The sequence below is a fragment of the Pinus tabuliformis genome, chromosome X (assembly GCF_031772625.1).
Source record: "Pinus tabuliformis cultivar Carrire ecotype Pingquan chromosome X, CPIR1, whole genome shotgun sequence".
NCBI classification, from domain to species: domain Eukaryota; kingdom Viridiplantae; phylum Streptophyta; class Pinopsida; order Pinales; family Pinaceae; genus Pinus; species Pinus tabuliformis.
The window spans coordinates 1,705,300,021-1,705,324,503 of NC_142308.1; the positions used below are offsets into that span (position 1 = coordinate 1,705,300,021).

General features: G+C 37.8%; 1 protein-coding gene across 11 annotated transcripts in view; it reads right to left on the minus strand.

Annotated features, from left to right (window-relative positions):
* The window catches only part of LOC149146556 (magnesium transporter MRS2-3-like), a 283,631-nt gene that overhangs the window by 101,934 nt on the left and 157,214 nt on the right, over positions 1–24,483 (minus strand). Inside the window, exon 6 of one of the 11 annotated variants that reach the window (XR_016265196.1) lies at positions 24,106–24,208. The exons of the other annotated variants lie outside the window; for them this stretch is intronic. The gene's annotated coding sequence lies outside the window, so the exon portion shown is untranslated. The remainder of the gene's footprint in view (positions 1–24,105; positions 24,209–24,483) is intronic. 11 annotated transcript variants of the gene reach the window in all.

Here is a 24,483-nt window from a genome sequence, read left to right on the forward strand (position 1 = left end):
TAGTTACACTTGGTTGAAGGTTGATACAACCCAACTTGTCCCAGCCGAGTGATAACACATCACGTCATATTTAAGAGAAAATTCTAAGGTTCAAGTAGTGGAAGATCACATCGAGCATCAACAACAAGTTCTCCAACTCTTAAAGGATAACCTCACTCTGGTGCAAAATCGAATGAAACAATAGGCATATCAACATCGCAATGAAAGAAATTTTGATATAGGTGATTGGGCATTTTTATGGCTACAACCATACAACCAAATCTCCCTCAAGCAAGCTAAGAAGGATAATAAATTATCACCCAAGTACTATGGTCCTTACAAGGTGTTGCAAAAGATTGGTACTATGGCATAAAAATTGGAGTTGGTTGCATCTTCTCGAGTACACCCAATTTTCCATATTTCAAGCTTAAAAAAGGTTATCGGTGACAAGATCCCAGTTCAAAGAGTGTTTCCAAAACTTAACGAAGAAGGAAAACTCATATTTGAGCCTGAAGCAGTAATGGAAACAAGAACCTGACAACTACGAAATCGATTAATTTCAGAGTATCCCATTAAGTGTAAGAACTTACCCACTGAAGATTCCACATGAGAGGAGAATTTTATATAGAAACATCAAGAACTACTCAAGCGTTGAGGATAATACTTTTTTGAAGGAGAGGGACATGTTAGGTCCTTATAATACTAGTGTATTCCCCTCATTGTTATTTTTAGTGTAGCCCCCTATTGTTATTGTTGTACCCATGTATCCCCCATGTTGTTATTGTTCTTCCCCATAGAGCTATTGTTATTGTTGTGCCCTTACATTATTATTGTTATGTAGGCTTTGATTGTATTATGACCCCTTAGACTCCTATATATACCAAGGAGGTCTTATCATTTATATCATTCAATAATTTTTAATTTATGTAATGTAAAGGAGGTTTCCCCCTCGAAGAGGACAATTTTTAAGTCGTTGATCTATCTTTTCTTATGTTCTTTCAGATGGTTGCATAACATTTATGCAAGTATTCCATTTCTTAAATTTTTGAATGAGTATATTTCCTTGAGACATCTTGCAACACTTCACATTTTGGGATACTATCTTTACTTGCAAAAAATCATTGCATCACAACTTGCACTACTAAAATTAACCTCCAAGCATAAGCTTGGTTGATAGAAATTTAGGACAAATCTTCCATAATTTTCATTCAACTTCCTTGATTTGAGTTTGGATGAAAGGTTAAAAACTATGACCTTGCAGTTCTCTTGTGTGGCTTAGTCCCCTTGTAGGAACGAAGGCATGCAGATTGCAAGAGGAACTAGGTGGGTATCGTTAACGATGGACTAGTGCCTCCTTGTTCTAGCCTTCTTGCAACTCACCCATAGTACTCATTGTTAATTTTTGCAACTGCAGTCAAATTCCATTTTGGACAGCTCATATGATGAAGATAGTTATTGCAATAGATTCCTCTTTTTGAGAGGACCAAAATTGACATAAATATCACCTTATTTGGACAAGCAAAAGTTGGTTTTTGAATTTATTTATTCACTCATGTATATTGGGTTAGGTCGGCCCTAAACACATGTTAAATTGGACAGGTCGGCCTCAACCCCAAGTGGACCCTCATAAAATCCAACCTCAAGCTCATTTGGACACGTGGGATCAAGCCATCTTCTACTCTTCTCTTTTGTGCAAGGGTTTGAAATCTCAGGGGTGAAACTCACACTGGTCTAGTGTTTTCTAACTCCTAGACGTTGACACAGAACTAGGAATTTTAGCCCCTCGATGTTGGCACACAGTGGTCTTAACAGCATCCATAGAGCCTTAAACGCTGGCACAGAGTGTTATGGGAGTGTCTCGCAAGCTAGGGTTTATGCTACTTAGTTTGGTCCTCAGACGCATGCACAGTATGGTCCTGAGAGCGTTTGGGCTACCATAGACACTCAAACATAAGCCTTATTAGTGCGTACATGGTTTGAGGAAGATCTGAGTATGTTTGATCTCGGATTCCCTCATCCAGTTCACCTGGGAGCATCCAGATCTATTCCATACACAGTCTTCCAATTCTGCAAAGAGTGCCCAAAATTGTTATAGACGCTCGCACAGGCCCTCCTCCCTGTGCCTGGGACTCAGAGATGGGATTTCAGTATTCTTAAGATTCCGCTCAAAGACAATAGTGTTCAGCACAGTGACAGTAGTATCCAGCAGTTGTGTATAGTCCTTAGAATCAGGGTTGTGATTAGAAACATGATTAGATTTGTTTCATGGATATCATAGTTGCTTTGTTGCATAGATAAAGTTATGGATCATTGCACTCTCTTTTTCCAAATCATTTGATGACGATCTAAGAAGAAGATGATTTGCAAGGGTTTTCCCCATAGCGGGTTTTGCTCTGGTCTTAGAGCAATCTTGGTGTCTCTATGTGTGTGCATGCTTGTCTTCTATCGTTCATTTATGTTTCGCTGCATTGATGATGATGATGTTGTTATTTCTATATAATTGCATATGTTGATGAATAATGGTGTAGATCTGAATAATGTAATGATGATATGGGGTGAACTTAATGTATTAATGAAGAAATGCAATTATCAAAGCAAAGAACATGTAGCCCTATGAAAAATTAACATACCAAGTTAAAGGATTTGAGGGGAAGATATCACCCTAGAATAGGCATAAATTAAAATTAACCAAGAACACTTTGTTTCACACACTCACCTACAACTTTGTTTCACCTTGCATGTAATTGGTTATCATTTGAGCTCTTTCTCAAATACATACAAGTTGGATTGTGAGCATCTACATTTATTTTACTTGCAAGCATTTTACTTTATGTACTTGTCCATTTCATTTACATGCTCATGTTAAGTTTTCTTTGATGCCATTATATCATATTTGAGCAATTCTCATTTTCAAGTACAAATTGTGTTCACTTGCAAGTTTCACTTTCTATCTAGTTGCTCATCTTTCAAGGTTGTAAGCAAATCTTTAGATAGTGTGGTTTTGCATTGATTCACTAACATTTTCATTGCAACTTTCCATTCTTGCAACTTATTGTATCTTGAAAGATATATTTTACATGCAAGTATTGTGATTTCATTTTGAGCATATATTTCTTGCAAGTATATTATATTGGCACTGGTCTACTCACATATACTTTCCTTGCAGGATCTATCTTGTTGAATCTATTTGTTATATCTACATTGTCAATATGTGTATGCTCATAGTTATTTGTACTTGCTAATCATTTATTTGCTTCAAGTTATCTTTTCAATTTGTTGAATGGTGAATGCTCTAACTGATGTACTAACTATCTCTTAGAACTTGTTAGTTTAACAAGCTTTCCTTTAGAACCCTTCCTTAGGGTCCACCCCCCTGGCTTTAGCTAGGAGAGAGCCTAGATGGAGAGCGTTGTGATTAGGTGACAACCCGTTCTCTGAGCCTTGCCACCAAGGCCACATCTAGTGGGATTGAGGATTTTTCACACATTAACATAAGTGTGTAAACGAGGCGGCAACAATACCCACACACCATCCTAAGGTATAAGAATACACATCAAGGCAGGAAGTTACCGCCCACAAAGGGTGTTATGCAACCAGCTCACAAAATAGAAGAAAAGATAGATGAATGCCTTCAAAATCAGCCTCTTCGAGGGGGCAACCTCCTTTACATTACATAAATGAACAATTATTGGATGATACAAATGACTAAACTTCCTTTCTATATATATGAGTCTAAGGGGTCACAATATAATCAAAGTCGACATAACAGTAATAACATAAGGGCACAACAATAACAATAGTGGGTTTCTATGGGGCACACTAATAACAATATGGGGACAATAAGGGCACAACAATAAAAATAAGGGCTATAATGACAATAGTAATGGGGGAATCAGTGGTATTATAAGGGCCTAACATGCCCCTCTCCTTCAAAAAAGCGTTGTCCTCAACACTTGAGTAGTTCTAGATGCTTCTGTATAAAATTATCATCCTCCCATGTGGAATCTTCAGCGAATAAGTTCTTCCACTTGATGAGATACTCCAAAATTGATCGATTTCGTAGTTGTCGAGTTTTTGTTTCTATGACCACTTCAGGTTCCAATATGATTTTTCCTTCCGCGTCGAGTACTGGCAATATTGTTTGAACTGGAAGCTTTTCACCGATAACCTTCTTTAAACATGAAACATGGAAAACTGGGTGCACTCGGGAAGCTGCAGGAAGATCCAATTTGTATGCCATAGTACCAATCTTTTGCAACACCTTGTACGGACCATAATACTTTGGTGATAATTTATTATCCTTCTTAGCTTGCTTGAGGGACATTTGTTTATATGGTTGTAGCCGTAGGAATACCCAGTCACTTATATCAAAACTTCTTTCATTGCAATGTTGATCTACCTGTTGTTTCATTTTATTCTGTGCCAACGTGAGGTTATCCTTTAAGAGTTGGAGAACTTGTTGTTGATGCTCGATGTGATGTTCCACTGCTTGAAACTTATAATTTTCTCTTAAATATGATGTGATGGATGGTCAAGATATCCATAAAGTGCCATAAATGGGGTCATTTTTTCTACAGTATGGAAGGAAGTGTTATACCACCATTTAGCCAAAGGAAACCATTTGACTCATTGTGTCTGTTTATCAGATACAAAGCAATGAAGATATCCTTCCAAACATTTGTTTATTATCTCAGTTTTCCCATCAAATTGAGGATGATAAGATTAGCTATGAGCTAACTGAGTACCGAGGAAAGGAAATAATTATGTCCAAAAAAATCCAGTGAAAATGGGATCTCTGTCGCTTACAATAATCTTTGGGTTTCCATGTAGCTTTTGAATTGTTTCCATAAATGCAGTAGAAATTGTACTAGCTTTAAATGGATGTGATAATGCACAAAAGTGTGCATACTTGGTAAGTCTGTCAACTACCACCATGATGACAATCTTTCCTTCGAAATTGGGTAAACCTGTGATAAAATCCATTGAAACCTCCTCCCAACATTGGCTTGGAATGGATAAAGGTTGTAATAGACTTGGGGTCTTAATTGTTTCAACTTTATTTTGTTGGCAAACCAAACATTCCACCACAAACTTTTGAATATCCGATTTAAAGCCATCCTAAAAAAATTCCTTCTTAACTCTGTGGTAAGTTTTTAAAAATCCTGAGTACCCTCCTAAGGGAGAAGTGTGCAATTCCATAAGAATCTTTTGTTTGAGTTGGGAATTCTAAAATATGTATAAGCGATCTTTGTACCATAACGAATCATTTTTCCAACTAAATGTATTAGATGTACTGGGATCTTGTTGTAACTTTTGAATGAGTTCCCACACTTCTCTTCATTCTTCCATTCATTCCTTGCTTCGTTTATCCAATCTGGTTGGATAATAGAAATGGCACACAGAAATGCTTCCATATCCTCATCCTTTCTTATGAGTGCATCTGCCACAACATTTTGCTTCTCTTTTTTGTAGATGATTTCCAAGTCATAACCCAACATCTTTGTGACCCATTTTTGCTGCTCTTCAGAGGATAATCTTTGTTCTAAAAAGTATTTAAGACTATCATGATCCATTTTTACCTTGAAGTGTCTTCCCATTAGGTAGGGTCGTCATTTCTTAAGTGCATGTAGTATTGCCAACATTTCCTTCTCATAAATAGCTTTGTGTAAATACTTTCCTTTGATTGGATGACTTTCGAAAGCAATGAGTCTTTCATCTTGCATTAAAACAACACCAATTCCATTTCTTGAAGTATCACATTCCACAATAAAGGTTTTTGTGAAGTTGGGCATAGCTAAGACCGATGCTTGGCACATTGCCTCTTTAAGATGTTCGAAGGCCTTTGCTGCTTCTAGAGTCCATGAAAATGCATCTTTCTTCAATAATGTTGTTAGAGGTGCTGCTATTCTCCCATAATTCTTAACAAACTTGCGATAATACCCTGTCAACCCAAGAAATCCTTGCAGATGCTTTATGGATGTGGGGATTTTCCATTCCTTAATGGCTTTAATTTTGCTAGGGTCTACCTTAACACCTTCATGAAATACAATATGACCTAGATATTCCACCTCTTTTACTCCAAAAAAAACATTTGGAGCTTTTTTCATATAATTTTTTCTCCTCCGATAGTTTGAGCACCCTGTAAACATGTTGAACATGATCCTTCCAAGACTTGCTATAGATTAGTATATCATTAAAAAATACTAACACAAATTTTCTAAGGGTGGGTTTGAAAATGGAATTCATCAAACCTTGAAATGTAGAAGGTGCATTGGTAAGGCCAAAAGGCATGACCAAAAATTCATAATGATCCTCATGAGTTCTAAATGTTGTTTTCGAAATGTCTTCAGTCTTCATTCTGATTTAGTGATATCCTGCACGAAGATCCAACTTGGTGAAGTAAATTGATCCATGCAATTCATCCAATAATTCATCAATGACAGGAATGGGAAATTTATCTTTAATAGTGAGCTTGTTGAAAAAAATTCCGGATTATAGGGAGCTCAACAAGCTCACTATTAAAGATAAATTGCATGGATCAATAGTGAGCTTGTTGGGAAATATCTTCCTCCTCTTCATGAGTCATGCTAGAGCTTCCAGGTTGTTTACTAGGTGTTTCCATTCTCTTTCTTCGAGGCATAAATTAATACTAATAATGTTTCACTATGCCATTTGAATTCCTTCAAACTAATTTTTCAAACCAATCTTATGCAAAAAGAAAAAAACTACACACATTTTTTCACGTTGTAAGAGATTGATATTGAATCTAATGTATCTATGTAATTGTGGATTTCCAAGATCTGAAATTGCGTCCTACAGTAGCCCTCTGAGTTCTCTTTCTAACCCTGCAAGTTTGATCAATATTGGATTCTCCAAGGAAGAGTTATGCCAAATCTCCCATGGTGACCTGATTATAGACTGGTTCAGTAGAGCGAACTTGTACGAAGTGCCCCGTGTCACTGTTTCGACCTTAGTACCTGAAACTAATATAAAAAAAACTAAAGTCATTCCTCTTTCTGAAACTTCTTACCAAATTTCAATCTGATGCTCAGAACAAAAGTTATGACGATTTTCCCCAGGTCACATGTTTGAGATATAATTCGAGATCCTGCAAAAACCCTAACTTCCTTTGATCATATCTCCAAAAGTGTAGCGAGAAAATATCTGAAATTTGGATCCGAGGTTCACAGCGATTTTGGCTCAAATGGGTTTTTTTTGTATCATCTGAAACGTCGCAGAAAAAAATTTATAGCGAAAATGCCACAATGACCTGCTTGGAGCAGTGAAACCATGGAGTCTAAAGCTTTGATACCAAATGTTATGCAACCAGCTCACAAAATAGAAGAAAAGATAGATGAACGCCTTCAAAATCAGCCTCTTCGAGGGGGAAACCTCCTTTACATCACACAAATGAACAATTCTTGGATGATACAAATGACTAATCCTCCTTTCTGTATATAAGAGTCTAAGGGGTCACAATATAATCAAAGTCGACATAACAGTGATAACATAAGGGCACAACAATAACAACAGTGGGTTTCTATGGGGCACACTAATAACAATATGGGGACAATAGGGGTACAATAATAACAATAAGGGCTATAATGATAATAGTAATGGGGGAATCACTAGTATTATAGGGACCTAACAAAGGGGAAGTCAACAATGCCACAAAGGCAGACATCATGAAACAAACAATATTGGGTGTTTCCCTTTAAGCAACTCCCATAGAGAGACACTCAGTATGATTTGTTACTATTTGAATGGGACTTCTTATCAACTTGGACCTGCTATTCTCCACTCATTAGTTACATTCCTGGTGTTCATCGATCATTCACAGTGGTGTATCATTTCCCCATGCCCCTGATCTCAGATGTGCTAGATGATGTTTCATGCTACTTTCGTTGATGGTTGGTATGTTTTCATTGCTTAGCCTCTTCATCTGAAAATGACACCAAGGTTTCATCTTGTTGTTTAGATGTTAGCATTAGAGGGATTCTTTCTCACTTTTAACTTAGTAAAAATGTTACCATGTTACTACTTCTAACCATTGGGACATAATTACTTTTGGATAAGTATACCATTAAGCTAGACCGCTTGATACTACCAGGAAATCGAGTTTGGTAGCGTGTTCATACCCTTTCCGTACTTAACCCTTTATAGGAAACTCCTTTCATTCATTCCATCCACAATCAAAGACTTGGGAAATACTTTGTTTTAGCCCAAATGCATGCGTAACAAAGATAAGGATGTCCCCTTGATTAGATTCTTAAGTAAATTGGTAACATTAGCTGAGCTTCTTATGATTAATTTATCCTATTTATGTTGGTGTCTAACCACTTGTTGAAGTTGGATGTGTTGTTGAATGTGTTGAGCTAGGAATTTTTCATCTTATCAATCAATGTGAAGAACGACATGATATTCCATGGTCTACATCGGCATCTATTTGGGGCATTTTTCTTAATGTCTTAACTTTTCTAGCACACATATGGGACATTTTAACTACCCATGAGCAAAAAAAGAAAAAGAAAACGGGAGGGAGAAGAAAAATTTAATGTAAGAGAATTAGTTAGTCAAATGAACACAACTATTTCTATTTTTTCTAGAAGTTTCAAAAGCATGTAACCGTTTTTTAATTGATCTTCTAGAAAAGGGGGAATATTTTATTATTGTTTTATTTTGACCACATCAAAACATTTGATTGGCATTCCAACCATAGCAAAACTTCATGTGGTTCATCTTATTCATGGCTGATAATATTTTTATTAGATTCCTCTCGTCGAGAGGTGTAGGATTGATATAAAGATCATCCGATTCCGATAAGTATTCATGAAGATATGAATTTATTTTGATTATGGGATTATTATCAAGCTGATCTACAACTCATGTAGGCTCAGAAGCCCAACAGTCGCATCTATTCAAACACCAACGTTGTGTATAAATACAGGAGGACTTTTCCTCATTTTCACTCACTCATCTCATCACATCTCTCTCTCTCTCTCTACTGCGCAGAAAAGAGTCTCTTCTCTACTGCGCAGAAAAGGGTCTCTCTCTCTCACACATGTGAAGCCGGAAGCTGCCAAAACTAAAGCTGCAACTGCAGAAGTAAAGATTGACCTGCGTGGACTAGAATATCTCCTCATCTGAACTGCGTTGTAGGTTCATCTGAACCTCCTCTGAAAGCCGCAACTTTTGGTGGTGGAATCAAGTCAATCTGACGGACGGTTTGCAAGATATCAGCTGCCCTAGTTTAAAGCCGGAAGTTGCTGAAACTGAAGCTGCAACTGCAGAAGTAAAGATTGACCTGCGTGGACTAGAAGATCTCTTCATCTGAACTGCACTGTAGGTTCATCTAAACCTCCTCTGGAAGCCGCAACTTTTGGTGGTGGAATCATGTCGATCCGACAGTCAGTTTGTGAGATATCGTCTGCCCTAGTTTGATGATGAAGCCGCTAATGTTGACGTTACTGATCTAGGGTTTGCTACTGTTGATATAAATCAGATTTATTGTACTATTTCTCTCTACTGAATTATTGAAGATAAAAGAAGATTTGATCAAAGGGTTCCCCACACATTGTGGGGCTTGTCCCTGGCTAGCCGCCACATCGTGTGTTTCTTGTCTTGGCTTGTTTTCTGTCAATCGTTTAATGTTCTATCTGCACTTTACTTTATGTACATGTGATTGCTAATCTGTGGAATATAATAAGAAAAAGAAGTAAACTGTTATAAGCATAGAACAAACCATAACTTAACAGATTTGCCCATGCAATTGTAACTAATGGGTTAGATGCCTCCTTACTCTATAAAAGGAAGACACTTTATCTCACTCAACATGAAATCTTTTCTGAAAGAATAATAAAACTTTGTCGGCATTCTTCTTTAGCTCTTTCATTTTGTCTTTTTTGGTATTTTGATTTTCTTTCCATACTTTCAAGTGGGAAGAATTCTAAGCATCACATTTGAAGTAAATGAGTGCGAAGATTGGATTTGTCATTACAACAAATATTTTGATTTGTTTTCTTCTTTTCACATATCCTAGGTGGGAGAAATTCAGGGTAATGGTTTGGCACTGAATAATTTCGAAGAGAGGGATCATCAACACAAAAATTGTTTCATTAATCAGATACACAACAAATTTTCAATTTTATTTGCTCAATTTCTTTTAATTTAGTCTAGATATTTTATTTCCCTTTTAAATAGATTTTATTCAGTGTTTGATTTTAAATTTTAAATTAGATTTAGATTTAAAGATATTTTTTTGTTTAAAGTTAAATTTTATTTTGGTTTAGATTTAAATTTTAAATTAAAAATAAATTTTGTTTAAAATCTTCATTTTAAATTTAGGTAGGTAATTGAAACATCAAAATTATTTTTTTTCCTATTTACTTTAATACGGATAGGCATGATCTATATTGTGGGTTTTGGGAACATTAATTTTTAAATAAATAAGTGAAATTAATATTTTTCTTCTCAAAATTAATGAGATATTAGACACACAAAATATATATATATATTTTCAGAGAGAAAAAATCTTCATAGTATTATATTGAGTCAATATAAAGAGTACATATAAGAGACAGCAAGGGTGAAAACTAGCGTCCTTGCAAGCATATGAAACCCAAAACTTACAGATATAGGACCTCCCTAAGGAGATCAGAACAACATCATATCAAAATCAGAGCAGAAACAGTCTTTACAAATGCAAGGATCAACAGATGACTAAATACTTATAACAAAAAGAGAATCTGAGAAGCTAGTATGGATGAGGAAGAACAAAAAGGTCAGATCATAGTCCAGGGATGGAAAAGTCCTGGATGAAGCAAGAACGGTCAGCATCAGAAATCATCAAAGACCAAGAACCAGGCTCTAAAGACAATCCTTCCTTCGACAGACGGTCAGCTTGAACATTTTGGGAGCGGAGGATGTGGTTGATTGAGCATTGTTCCATATTATTCCAGAAATACATAATCCTATCCATCCACCCTAATAAATGAGGACAACTGATGTGGCAAGCTCCCCTAACATGGTCAATCATGGATTTAGAGTCACCGAATATTGAAATGTTCTGAATCTCAAAAAACACACAGAAGGCAAGCAGTCCTGCAAGAGCCCTTGCCTCAGCCAAGTTGTTTGTACCACTCCCCCCGTTCCAAGATAAAAAATATTGCAGCTTCTCGTCCATAATTACGTGGACGAGAAAGAACAGGGCATACTCAGCCCCATCAAAGAAAGCACAGGGCATACAATTGAGAGGATCTGCCACCTCTTTTTTGCGATGCAATTTCATCTTGTGCTTTTTAACAGGCAACATATCGTGAGTGGACAAAATATGATGCATGGATGACATTAGAGGCTCTTTTGAGTCTTGGAAGATCTTGGCATTCCTCCATTTCCATAAGCTCCATAAGACTATGATAAACAGAGAGCGCCAAGAATCTTTTTGCGCACACCACTATTGAAAAGCAACCTGGACTGAAACAAAAACAACATGAGGAAAACCATAAAGCAGAGACAATTCATACCAGATCTGTAGGGAGGAGCCGCATTGGAAGAACATATGAAGGTTGGATTCCTCCGCAGCTTCACACATAGAACATCTACTCGGACCATGCCAGCACCTCTTCCTCAGATTGTCCCATAACAAATTGCGGTTGTTGAAGACCAGCCACGAGAACAAGATCATTTTAAGAAGGCATCCCAATTTCCAGAAGCTTTGGGGGAATATAGAGCAGGAGATTGAAGCCTTGGAATAAATCATGTCAGCATATATGTCTTTAACACTAGCAGGCGACTTTGCATTTGGGACAATCCATATAAGCTGGTCCACTATTCCAGAGCGATGGATTCACATACTGCAAAGAGCATCTTTAACTGATTTCCATTCTAGAAGAAGCGAGACAGGCAAGTGAAGATCATGTGCGTCTTTCCACAAGGGGATAGGGCCGCTCCAAGAAGAAATTAGTTTATCCCACGTGAAAATACCATTCCTATAAAAAAAAAAAAAGATTTTCAGGGAAGAAAACACGATCGCGCCCGCCCACGATGGAGTCTATGCCGATGTAGATTTGGTTGCCAGAGAAAAGGTTCCAACTCAGGTGCTCCAAGAAGTATTGCTGGACTTTCCTAAGACTGAGCCATATAGCAGAACCTTGGCTAACTCCGATTGATCCCCTCCTATACCAAAATTCCAGATCTTTATCTTGCAGATATTTCTTTCTAATAGTTAGACTCCACAGACCTTCTCCATAAATGCCTCTCGACAGCGATTTGCATAATAGCGCTCTGCCAAAAGATCGCATGTCAAGCAAGCCCCATCCGCCAAGCTTCTTTGGCAGAGAGATCTTCTCCAGCTTCGACAAGTGGATTTTATTCTAACTGGAACTTCCACCCCATATAAAATTTGCCAACAATTTATTCATCTTGTGAATAATGTTGGCTGGAAGGAAAAAAATGTGAGCCCAATAAACAGCTAATTGCGTTAAAACTGACTGTGATAGAATAAATCTCCCTGCCAGAGAAAGAGCCATGTGTTCCCAGGCCGAGATTTTTTTATAGAATCTTTCCAGTACCCATTGTCAATCCGCACTGGAGTAGCCTTTGGCCTTTAATTGAAATCCCAGATATTTCAAGCCTTCTTTAATCGATTTCGAAACAATACCAAGCAGATCGGCAATCCAGATCACCATTTCCATGTTTGTATCATTATGGTAAAGGGAAGATTTTCCTTTGTTAATATATAACCCAGTGGCCCGCTGGAATCTATTAAGAATGTCATTGAGGCAGATCCAGGAAGCCCTACACAGCATGGCGAAGATGAGCACGTCATCAACAAAAAGATTGTGAGATAAATAGATATCCCTGCATATCCTAACCGGCTTGCATCGCTTTTCGGCCACGGCTTTATTGATCTGTAGACTGAGAGAGTTCATCGCCAGAATAAAAAGAAGAGGGGAGAGGGGACACCCCTGGCGAAGCCCCCTTTCCGCTGGAAAGAAAGGAGAAGGCATTCCATTTATAATCACCGAGTAATGGACATTCTCTACACATGACATGATCCAATTGATGGATTGAGAGTTTAGACCAATCTTAGCTAGTAAACACCTCATGAATCACAAAATATATATATATAGATATATTTTCTCTTAAAAGAATTTTTTTTGTTCATCGAGAAAAAAAAAAAAAAACTAATCTTAATTCACCGAGCGAAAGATCCTTGCAGAAGATGAAATCAAAAACATGAATATTACAAATAGCAAAGCAGGCATTACCAAAACTCAAAGCGAAGGAGGAGGAAAGTCGATCTGATGAGATCATGAGAGAGCTTGTTCCGAAAAACAATAACGAATGAACTCTATTTTATCTTGTTTTAATTTTGGGTTTTAATTATTTTTAGTTTTCGTTTTAATTGAGTTCAAAATTACGTATTTTTAAGTTTTATTTTGTAAATATTTTTAATTATGTTAATTTAGTGTTGTTTGTTTAGATTTTAGGTTTAATTCAAATATTTTATTTTTATTTAATTTAATTTAGTTCTAAGTGTTTATTATTTAAATTCAGTTTCAAGTTTTATATATTGTTTATTTTAATTTACTTTAGTTTAGTTTTTATTTTATTCTTAATTCTTTACTCAGTGGAGTTAGTTTAATTTTAGTTTAGTATTTATGTTTTATTATGTTTAGTTTTTAATTTTACATTATTATATTTGTTTATGGTAAGTTATATTGTAATTCGGCTTGGAGTATGTCGTAAAACTGCTTCTGCTTGGCTAAGAGCTAGTCTTCCTCGAACGTAAGGAAACAGGTTAACGGCCCAAGACCCAAAGGCATATGGCAGGAGTGATAGCCTGCTCCCTTACAAACCACCAGCGGGTTATTACAGGTGGCATGGTTTTCCTTGATAACAGTGATGCATACAAACCAACAGTTGTGGATAGCAGCCAGAGATGGTTGTCCTCACTGTTGGTTTGTCAATTGAGTTTGATGGATTTTTCCACTTTCAAGGAAAAAAAAAAGAGAGAGAAAAGAAAAGAAAAAGAAAAATGTGTTATATTGTAATTATTTTATATTCAAAATGCTTTGACTTTTAATTAGTTCTGAAAGAAAAAAATAAAAATAAAAATAAAAATAAAAATTAAAAATAAAAATAAAAAATTTATAAAGTCTATTAAAGTTTTGAAAAAAACAACTATTAAAATGAATATTTTGAAAACAAAAATTAAATTTTGAAATTTTTATTTCTATTTTCTTATTGGCTCATATGAAATAACTAATTTTATGGACATAAGAATTTGTTAGAAATAAAAATTATTTTAAAAATAAAAAATCAAAAAAATTATATATGCCACCAAGTGTCATAATAGTACACACATCAAATCTCAATATTTATGAAAAACAGTACACACATCAAATCTCAATATTTATGAAAAAATCATTATTTATAGAAAATAGAAATAAATAAATAAATTATATGTGAATAAGTGTCATAATAGTACACACATCAAACCTCAATATTTATGAAAAACACTACACACATCAAATCTTAATATTTATGAGAATTTCATTTCTAAGTGTGTCCAAATCATGTTTGACTTTAATTAATTTGTAACTTTTGAAAATAATTTACAAAGTTTGCTCAAATTTTGAAAAAAAATTAACAAACACATTTTATTTTATGATATTCTTTTTGGTGGTTTAACATATATGTGTGTGTGTCTGTATGCACCCTTAGTTTAACTTATAGAGGTTCCCGGTTAATTTAAAAAAAACAAACAAACAAACATGAGTTTAAATTGTTTAGTTTGCATAATTCGAGTGCCCCAAGTGTTTTTTAGGGCACTAAACCCATTTACGCATTCAAAATTGTATTTTAAACAACAAAAAATCTTGAAATTGTATTGCCAAGTTTGGGTAAATTCTTGTGAAAAAAATATTTTGTCTATAAGTTAGACTATCTATCTATCTGTCTATATATTAAATGTTGTTAAAAATTTCCCATTATAACTTAAGAATATTTTATTTAAGTAGTGAAATAATAATTTTAGATAGTTTTCTTATATCAAGTAGATTATATATATATATATATATATATATTAAGCTTTACTACTAGGACTTCAATACTATTGCAATAACTATAAAAAAATCTAACAAAGACACACATTTGTTATTTTCTATTACTTCTTATATCAATATAAAGATATTTTTGAAAATGCAATATAAGTTCTTCCTCTAAACTCTTGCTACATTTGAGTTTCTTCCTACATTAATACAACTTCTTTAGATAAATTATTAACATTTGAGTTGAATTATATATATATGAAAACATTTATCGAAATTGGAACTAATATTATAGTCTCAATTTTACATTTATTGCCTATCTAATTTATTAATAACTTAAAGTCTCCCAATATTTATAAATAGTTTTTATTGTTTTTCATAAAAATATAAAATACCTAAAACATAACTATCCATTTACTAACAACATATTTCAAAATAATATAATGTATTGATGAAAAAAAACAATGTCCCCTCCATTATAAATTTTTATAGCTCTTTGGTATGCCCCTAAGTTAACATGCATTTTCATAATTAATTATGTGTTCCTTCAGTATCATATAATGTTTTTCTTTCAAACATATTTACCTACCTTTAATAGCTAACTTGTGATGTGACCCAGCCCACGCTTTCATGTAGCCTTAGTTATCCACCTGTCCGAGATTTATGACGTTGGTGAATTTGGTTTGTTGTTTGGCGGTTGTTTGTAGATATGAATATCAGATATTTTTATTGGAGTCTGGAAACATTTAATGGACTCGTAAATACCAACCTACTGGTACCCAGCCTCGGGTTTTGTCCTCCCATTTGGTCTTTTACACAAAATGTTTATGCTTCCCGGTCATTGTATGGGTTCTGCTCTGCTATGGAAACTCTGCGAGGGTTTCTGTCAAAGTGTGTGGTCTCGTTCCGGCGCTTATGGCAAACTCTGGTTTTGGGCATGGCTGTAAATGAATGTCGGCCTTCCGAACTTGTTTGTGCTATTGTCAATGGATTTTCCCTGTAGAATGAATTTGTCTTGGTTCTGGAGGTGAGTCTGCTCAAGTTATTTTACACAGTGAGTTCTTTTTTTTATTATTCTGTTGTTGTTTGGTTTCGGAATCTGGTCTCTCGGGCCAATGGTTATCCTCTATTGTTGTTGATATTACCCTTTACTTCTGCTATGGTGCGAAAGTCATTTAACTTCTGGTTCCAATGTACACAAGTGATGACACGATGATTTTTCTCGGCTACAAACCAGGTAATTTGTCCCTCCATGCTTTATACTTGCCCTCTTCTGGTGTAGTAACTGACCAACGCCTGCTCCTCTTGTCTAAGGCTTTTTCTGGTTTGCAACTCTGTTCTGTGAGGTTCTTGGTCCGGTCGTGCCCAGGTATGCTACGCTTTCCCCTTTGCTTTTGTTATGCTTCGGTTTAGGTAACACTATGCAGAGTATGCTAACTGTGACTCGTTTGGTTTGTGCAGGTCAAGGGTTCGACCTGGATGCGGGGATTTACACAGTTCGGTCTCCAAACTAGACATCCCTCTACCGGTAGGCTCTGTCTTCCAAAGTTTGTCAATTTGCAGCTAGCGTTTCTTTTCGTTTCTATAGTATTTGTCCCTCGCTATCCGGTAGCTATGTACAAACTGGGTCGTTCTCACAACTTAGGCTTGAGTCTACTTTCAGTTACGGTTCTGGTTTGGCTGTCTGCTGAGGTTGAGGGTTTTCCTTGATATCAAACCCTAGACTAGGGTTTGTCCATTCTATCGGACACTGGGCACTTAATTTGTTTTGGACAAATGTAATGCTTAATTTGCATGGAACAACAGCGATGTAAATATAAATTATCTGTTTGTTTATTTACGAAAGATGTGAATATTTGTCCGAAATTACCTCTGTTGCAATTCGTTTCTCCGGCACTATTTCTGTATTCTTCTTTCGGTTGACTCGCTGTGCATTACTCTCCTGGTTGTGAATTCAATTCGATTATCCATTCGCTCTGGTTGTGGATTTATATGCGTATTCAATGTTGCTTTCTGTTAAGAGAGGGAGGAAAAAAAACACGACCTACAGTAGTAGGCCCGTACTCTGTCTGCTAGCACTGAATTCAATTGTTCAATGGATAAAACATAATGGCACAGCACATAGGCAATGACACAGATGGACAACACGAAAAATTTGTGTTCTGTCTCTTTTTTTTATTGCTCAAATCTGGAAATGCTGAACCTTTTACATGTTTTCCATTTCTACATTTATACATCTTCATTTACAGTTAATGAAACTATAGTTACTTTTGGTTAAAGGCAATATAGTTGTATAACTACTAATTCTCGGTTCTGTTTACATGACAAGATTTTCATTTAGACATTTTTGTCTTTTCCTTTTTAAGTTGACAGAACAATTACTAATTTTCGGTTTATTAAGGTCAAACACGTAACAACCCTAACTGACCAACTAACTTTTGACTAATACAGCAATTAAAAGAAAAAAAACAAAATCCTACCTCATGCTCTAATAAACTAAACATGAAAGACAATCCAAATGCTAAATCAACTTTCCAACCTGGCAGAGACATCACCCGATCATGGCGCCCTAGCTGGATGCTCCTGCATCAGGCTCCCGGGGAAAAAAGAAATCATGGCTCCAGTCCATGAGCTTCTTGATTGAAGAACCTGTCTGCTCAATCTGCCTAGCATCAAGCCACAAACTGTCCTCAATAGGACGGTTCTTCCACTTGACCAGGTATTGCAGATACTCCTTCCGCCGAGTTCGTTTGGCCACCTGAGTGTCGAGAATGCTCTCGATCTCGGGAGGTTGAACATAAGGCATCTGTCTCTTCCAAGCTTCTCCTCCATCCTGGGTATTCCATGTAGGCCACGTGGTTCCATCTTCTTCCTTTTCTTCTGGGTCAGTTGTGTAGGGGAACAGGTCTGCTACATTAAAGATAGGTGAAATGCCTATTCCGGGTGGCAACTGTATCTCATAGGCATTCGCCGAAAATTTCCAGAGGACTTTGCAGGGTCCTATCTTCTTGTACTTTAACTTATTGTATGTACCCTTAGGGAAGCGTTCTTTGCGCAAATGCATGAGGACTTCATCCCCCACGTTAAACTGTACTTCCCTTCTCTTCAAATCTGCTTGCTGTTTATACTTTAGGTTGTTGTCCTGCAATTTAATTTTTACCTGTTCATGCAAATCTCTCATCGCGTTAGCGAAATCTTCTCCATCTACGCTTCGCCTTTCCTGCAGTCCAAGATCCCGCAACTCATGCACTCCACAAGGATGTATGTCGTACAGGATCTGAAATGGGCTAAAGCCTGTGTTGCGGTTAGGCAAGTCGTTATAAGCGAACTCTGCCTATGCAAGCACTCGATCCCACATCCGCAAATTTTCTCCAACCAGGCTTCGTAGCAGGTTTCCTAGACTCTTGTTTACAACCTCTGTTTGTCCGTTGGTTTGCGGATGATAAGCAGAACTGTAACTCAGTTGTGTGTCCATTTTCTTCCACAGGGTACGCCAAAAGTGTCCTGTAAACTTCACATCCTTGTCCGACAGAATAGACTTAGGCAATCCATGTAACCTGACAATCTCTGTGAAAAAAAAGTGGGCCACGTGAGTGGCATCACTGGTTTTTCTGCAAGGAATAAAATGCGCCATTTTTTAGAATCTATCCACTACTCCCATCACCGGGTCGTAACCTCGTTGTGTCTTAGGTAGACCTAAGACAAATTCCAAGATGACTAAGTCCCACGGTCTGCCTGGAACAGGTAACGGTGTGTACAGTCCCGTGTTTTGACTGTGACCCTTTGCCAACTGGCACACTTTACATCTGGCCACAAATCGTTGTACATCCCTCCGCATCTTTGGCCAAAAGTAGAAATGACTGAGCTGCTCGAGTGTCTTGTCCATGCCGACATGTCCAGCCAAACCTCCACTATGCTTCTCCCAAACAATATTCTCCCTCATTGAGCAATTAGGTATGCACAGCTGTCCTCCCTTAAACAGCAGTTTCTCCTGTAGGTTGTAGTCCAACCATGCATTGTTATCTCTCACTAAAGGATTATGACATGCCTCTAGGCCTCCTTAAAATCTGTATCAGTCTGGTATAAGTATTTTAAGTGCTCAAAATCCAACACTTGCATAGTTCTTTCCTGCAGAAGTAGAGCTCTCCTACTTAGTGCATCCGCCACCTTGTTGGCCTGCGCGCTAATATGCTTCAATACAAAGTTGAAACTATGCATGTCTGTGGTTCAACTTGTGATGTTGCATTACATACTGTAGTGCATAATTATCTGAAAACAACACAAATTTGTTTCCCAATAGATAATGCCTCCAGTGTTTTAATGCCTGTATAACAGCATAGAACTCCTTATCATACAATGAATATTTTTGTCTGCTTTCATTTAGCTTCTCACTGAAGAACGCTACAGGCTTATCCTCCTAGCTGAGTACAGCTCCAACTGCTGTACCGCTAGCATCACAGCGAACCTGAAAAAGCTTCTTGAAATCTGGAAATCTCAGGATCGGCCTCTCAGTGATCTTCCTCTTTAATAACTGGAAACTTCTCTCTGCTACATCCGTCCATCGAAAAGGCTGACTGGCCTTTTTAATGGTATCCAACATAGGTGCACAAATTTCGCTAAAATTCCTTATGAATTTCCGGTAAAAACTCGCTAGTCCATGAAAGCTACATACCTCGAATAAATTTTTCGGAGATGGCCAATTAACTATCGCTGCAACCTTCTCTGGATCCATCTTTAGTTCATTTTCTGCTATTACAAAGCTCAAATAAATCAATTCCTTCTACAGAAAGGTACATTTCTTCAAGTTTATTAGCAGCTTATTCTACTGTAACTTTTCCAGCACTTTTCGTACATGTTGAAGGTGTTCTTCCCTTGTCCTACTGAAAATCAGTATGTCGTCCAGGTACATTATCACAAATTTCCCGATGTATTCCTTCAGCATCTCATTCATTAACCTCATGAATGTACTGGGCGCATTGCTCAGTCCAAATGGCATGACCAGCCATTCGTACAGTCCCTCATTCGTCTTAAAGGTTGTCTTCCATTCGTCCCCCTCTCGTATCTGAATCTGATGGTACCCGCTCTTCAAGTCTATCTTAGAGAAATATGCTGCCCCGCTTAAACAATCCATCATGTCATCCATCCGTGGCAGTGGAAACCTGTACCGGATGGTGATTTTGTTGATGGCCCTTGAGTCTGTGCACATCCGCCACTCTCCTCCCTTCTTGGGAGCGAGAACCGTTGGGACTGTGTAAGGGCTCAAACTTTCCCTTATCAATCCCTTGTCTAGCAATTCTTGCACCTGCTTCCTAATCTCTTCATTGTCCTTGGGGCTCATTCGGTATGTTGCTTTGTTCGGCAAACTGGCTCCGGGTATGAAGTCAATATGATGACTTATACTTCTTTTGGGGGGTAATTTGTCTGGCAAGTCATCCACCACTATATCTATAAATTCCTGCAACATTTGTTGGATTTCTGTAGGTAAATCTGATACCTCTGTATGCAACAACACTGTTTTTGCTTTCTTTACAACTGCATAACCCATCTCACTGTCCTCAACTTGTTTCAGAAACTGTTTTCCGCTAACCAACAATGCTCTTGGTTCACTTGTCCCTGTTGTCCCTTCTTCTTTGATGGGCACAAGCGTATGCTTGATTCCATCCTTGACAAACTTATAACAGTTCGTCAATCCATCGTGTACCACCTTCCTGTCGTACTGCCAAGGCCTGCCTAGCAGTATGTGACATACATCCATCGGCATGATGTCACAAATGACTTTATCCTTATATTTGCCTATTTGAAACTCCACCTCGCACTGTTCATCCACCAGCAACTGATGGCCTTTTTGCAGCCATGAGACTCTATAAGGGTTGGGATGTTTCAAGCGCTTCAACTCCAACTTTTCTACCATCTCTGTGGACACTAAGTTATCAGTACTACCGTTGTCAATAATTAACTTACAACACTTACCTCGTGACTTACAAACTGTTCTAAACAAAGCCTTCCGCTGTGTCTGTTCGGTGACCTCCTTGACTGGTTTTAACAACACCTTGTGCAGCACCAGGGCTTCCCCTGTCTCTGGAGCATTTTCTGCTTCTTGGGGAGGTGTCGCTGCTTCCTCTGGTTGTGCAACATATGCACCCCGTTGTCCAGCCTGATCTGCCTCTGGACATTCAAATGATCGGTGTCCCCATTTATGACACCTGTAACACTGATAACCAGCCCCTCTACCTCGGCCATTTCCCCTGCCTCGCTGGGATGACCTACCGCCTCTCGCGTTATCACCTCTGTCTGCTGATCCGGAAGCTCTGGAACTACTGCCTTCCTCATTGCTACTAGTAGTCCGCCCTCTGCCATATGACTGGCCTTTTCCCCTGCCGGCTCCTCGTCCTCTCCAGGCATTCTTCCTTCTAGTAATTTTCTCTTCAGCTTTCATCGCACTCTGATACGCTTCTTCAGTGTTCTTCGGAGATAAAATACTGATTTCATCTAAAATTTCTAACCTTAACCCATTTACATACCTGGTTGTTCTTTCCGCAGTATCCTCTGTATATCCGGCTCTTAAGTTCACTCGATAGAACTCCTTCGTGTACTCCCTCACCGTCATTCCTTTCTGTTTCAGATTCTGCACCTGCCTGTGCAGTGCAATCTGATAGTCTTTCAGCAGAAATCTGCCCTTTAACTTGGCCACCATCCTTGACCAGGTTTTAATCAGCAACTTGTTCAATCTCTTTCTCTCCGTCTGGACACTATCCCACCACAGGGCTGCGTGTCCCTTCAATTTCGTCGCAGCGAACTTAACTCTGCGGTCTTCACTAACTTCCTCACACTCAAAATACTTATCCATCTCGCTGATCCAATCCAATAAAATCTCTATGGATAGGCTGTCGTCATAGGTTGGGAGTTCTGGCTTGGGTTTACTGCTTGCCACTAAAACAGACCTCAACAATCCCACTTCTGGAGTCTCGCCTTCTGGTCCATCTATTGCTGCTTCAGTTTCCTCTTCGTTGTCATCGCTATCTCTGGGTCTCTTCTTCTCCCTGCCTCTACTGCCTCCAAACGGGCAACAAGAATTCTGATCTCCTCTCTCAATCCTTCCTTCGCTATCCTTTGAGCACCTCTACCACGACCCCGCCTTCATCTCTCCATTTCTCTAACTAACATAAACCACTGCTCTGATACCACTTTGATGTGACCCAGCCCACGCTTTCACGTAGCCTTAGTTATCCACCTGTCCGGGATTTATGACGTTGGTGAATTTGGTTTGTTGTTTGGTGGTTGTTTGTAGATATGATATCAGATATTTTTATTGGAGTCTGGAAACGTTTAATGGGCTCGTAAATACCAACCTATCGGTACCTAGCCTTGGGTTTTTTCCTCCCGTTTGGTCTTTTACACAAATTGTTTATGCTCCCCGGTCATCATATGGGTTCTGCTCCGCTATGGAAACTTTGCGAGGGTTTTTGTCAAAGTGTGTGGTCTCCTTCCAACGCTTATGGCAAACTAAGGTTTTGGGCATGGCTGTAAATGAACGTCGGCCTTCCGAACTTGTATGTTCTGTTGTCAATGGATTTTCCCTGTAGAATGAATTTGTCTTGGTTCTGGAGGTGAGTTTGCTCGAATTCTTTTATACAGTGAGTTCTTCGTTTTTTATTATTCTATAGCTGTTTGGTTTCGGAATCTGGTCTCTCGGGCCAATGGTTATCCTCTGCTGTTGTTGATATTACCCTTTACTTTTGCTACGGTGCGAAAGTCGTTTAACTTCTGGTTCCAATGTACACAGGGGACAGCATGATGATTTTTCTTGGCTACAAACCAGGTAATGTTGTCCCTCCGTGCTTTATACTTGCCATCTTCTGGTGTAGGAACTGACCAACGCTTGCTCCTCTTGTCTCAGGCTTCTTCTGGTTATCTGCGGCTCTGTTCCGCAAGGTTCTTGGTCCGGTCATGCCCAGGTATGCTACGCTTTCCCCTTTGCTTTTGTTATGCTTCGGTTCAGGTAACACTATGCAGGGTATGCTAACTGTGACTCGTTTGGTTTGTGCAGGTCAAGGGTTCAACCTCGATGCGGGGATTTAACATAGTTCGGTCTCCAAACTAGACATCCCTCTACCGATAGGCTCTGTCTTCCAAAGTTTGTCAATTTGCAGCTAGGGTTTCTTTTCATTTCTATAGTATTTGTCCCTCGCTATCCGGTAGCTGTGTACAAACTGGGTCGTTCTCACAACTTAGGCTTGGGTCTGCTTTCAGTTACGGTTCTGGTTTGGCTATCTATTGAGGTTGAGGGTTTTCCTTGATATCAAACCCTAGACTAGGGTTTGTCCATTCTATCGGACGTTGGGCACTTGATTTGTTTTGGACAAATGTAATGCTTAATTTGCATGGAACAACAGCGATGTAAATATAAATTATTTGTCTATGTTTATTTACGAAAAGATGTGAAGATTTGTCGAAAATTACCTCTGTTGCAATTCGTTTCTCCAGCACTCTATTTCTGTATTCTTCTTTCGGTCGACTCGTTGTGCATTACTCTCCTGGTTGTGAATTCAATTCAATTATCCGTTCGCTCTGGTTGTGGATTTATATGCATATTCAATGTTGCTTTCTGTTAAGAGAGGGAGGAAAAAAAAAACACGACCTACAGTAGTAGGCCCGTACTCTGTCTGCTATCACTGAATTCAATTGTTCAATGGATAAAACATAATGGTACAGCACGTAGGCAATGACACAGATGGACAATAGGAAAAAATTGCATTCTATCTCTTTTTTTTATTGCTCGAATCTAGAAATGATGAACCTTTTACATGTTTTCCATTTCTACATTTATACATCTTCATTTACAGTTAATGAAACTGTAGTTACTTTCGGTTAAAGGCAATATAGTTGTATAACTACTAATTCTCGGTTCTGTTTACATGACAAGATTTTCATTTAGACATTTTTGTCTTTTCCTTTTTAAGTTGACTGAACAATTACTAATCTGCTGTTTATTAAGGTCAGACACGTAACAACCCTAACCGACCAACTAACTTTTGACTAATACAGCAATTAAAAGAAAAAAACAAAATCCTACCTCATGCTCTGATAAACTAAACATGAAAGACAATCCAAATGCTCAATCCACTTTCCAACCTGGCAGAGACATCACCCGGTCATGGCGCCCTAGCTGGATGCTCCTGCATCAGCTTGATTTTATGATATTAAAAGAATTTATTTCAAATATTTTTACCTACTTAATAGTTAGCTTGATTTTATGGGCAGCTTGTATAAGAGTCATATAAGACCTTGAAATATCAAGTTGTCAAATAATGAAAAGTAAAGACTTACAAGCATTTGTAGATGCATTAGCTATTTAAGAATATAGACAACAAACAAAAGTCCATTGATGCGATTTGTTGTGTAATTTTTTGTTATAAATGATTTTAATGCTAAATAGAAATTTCATTCTTTA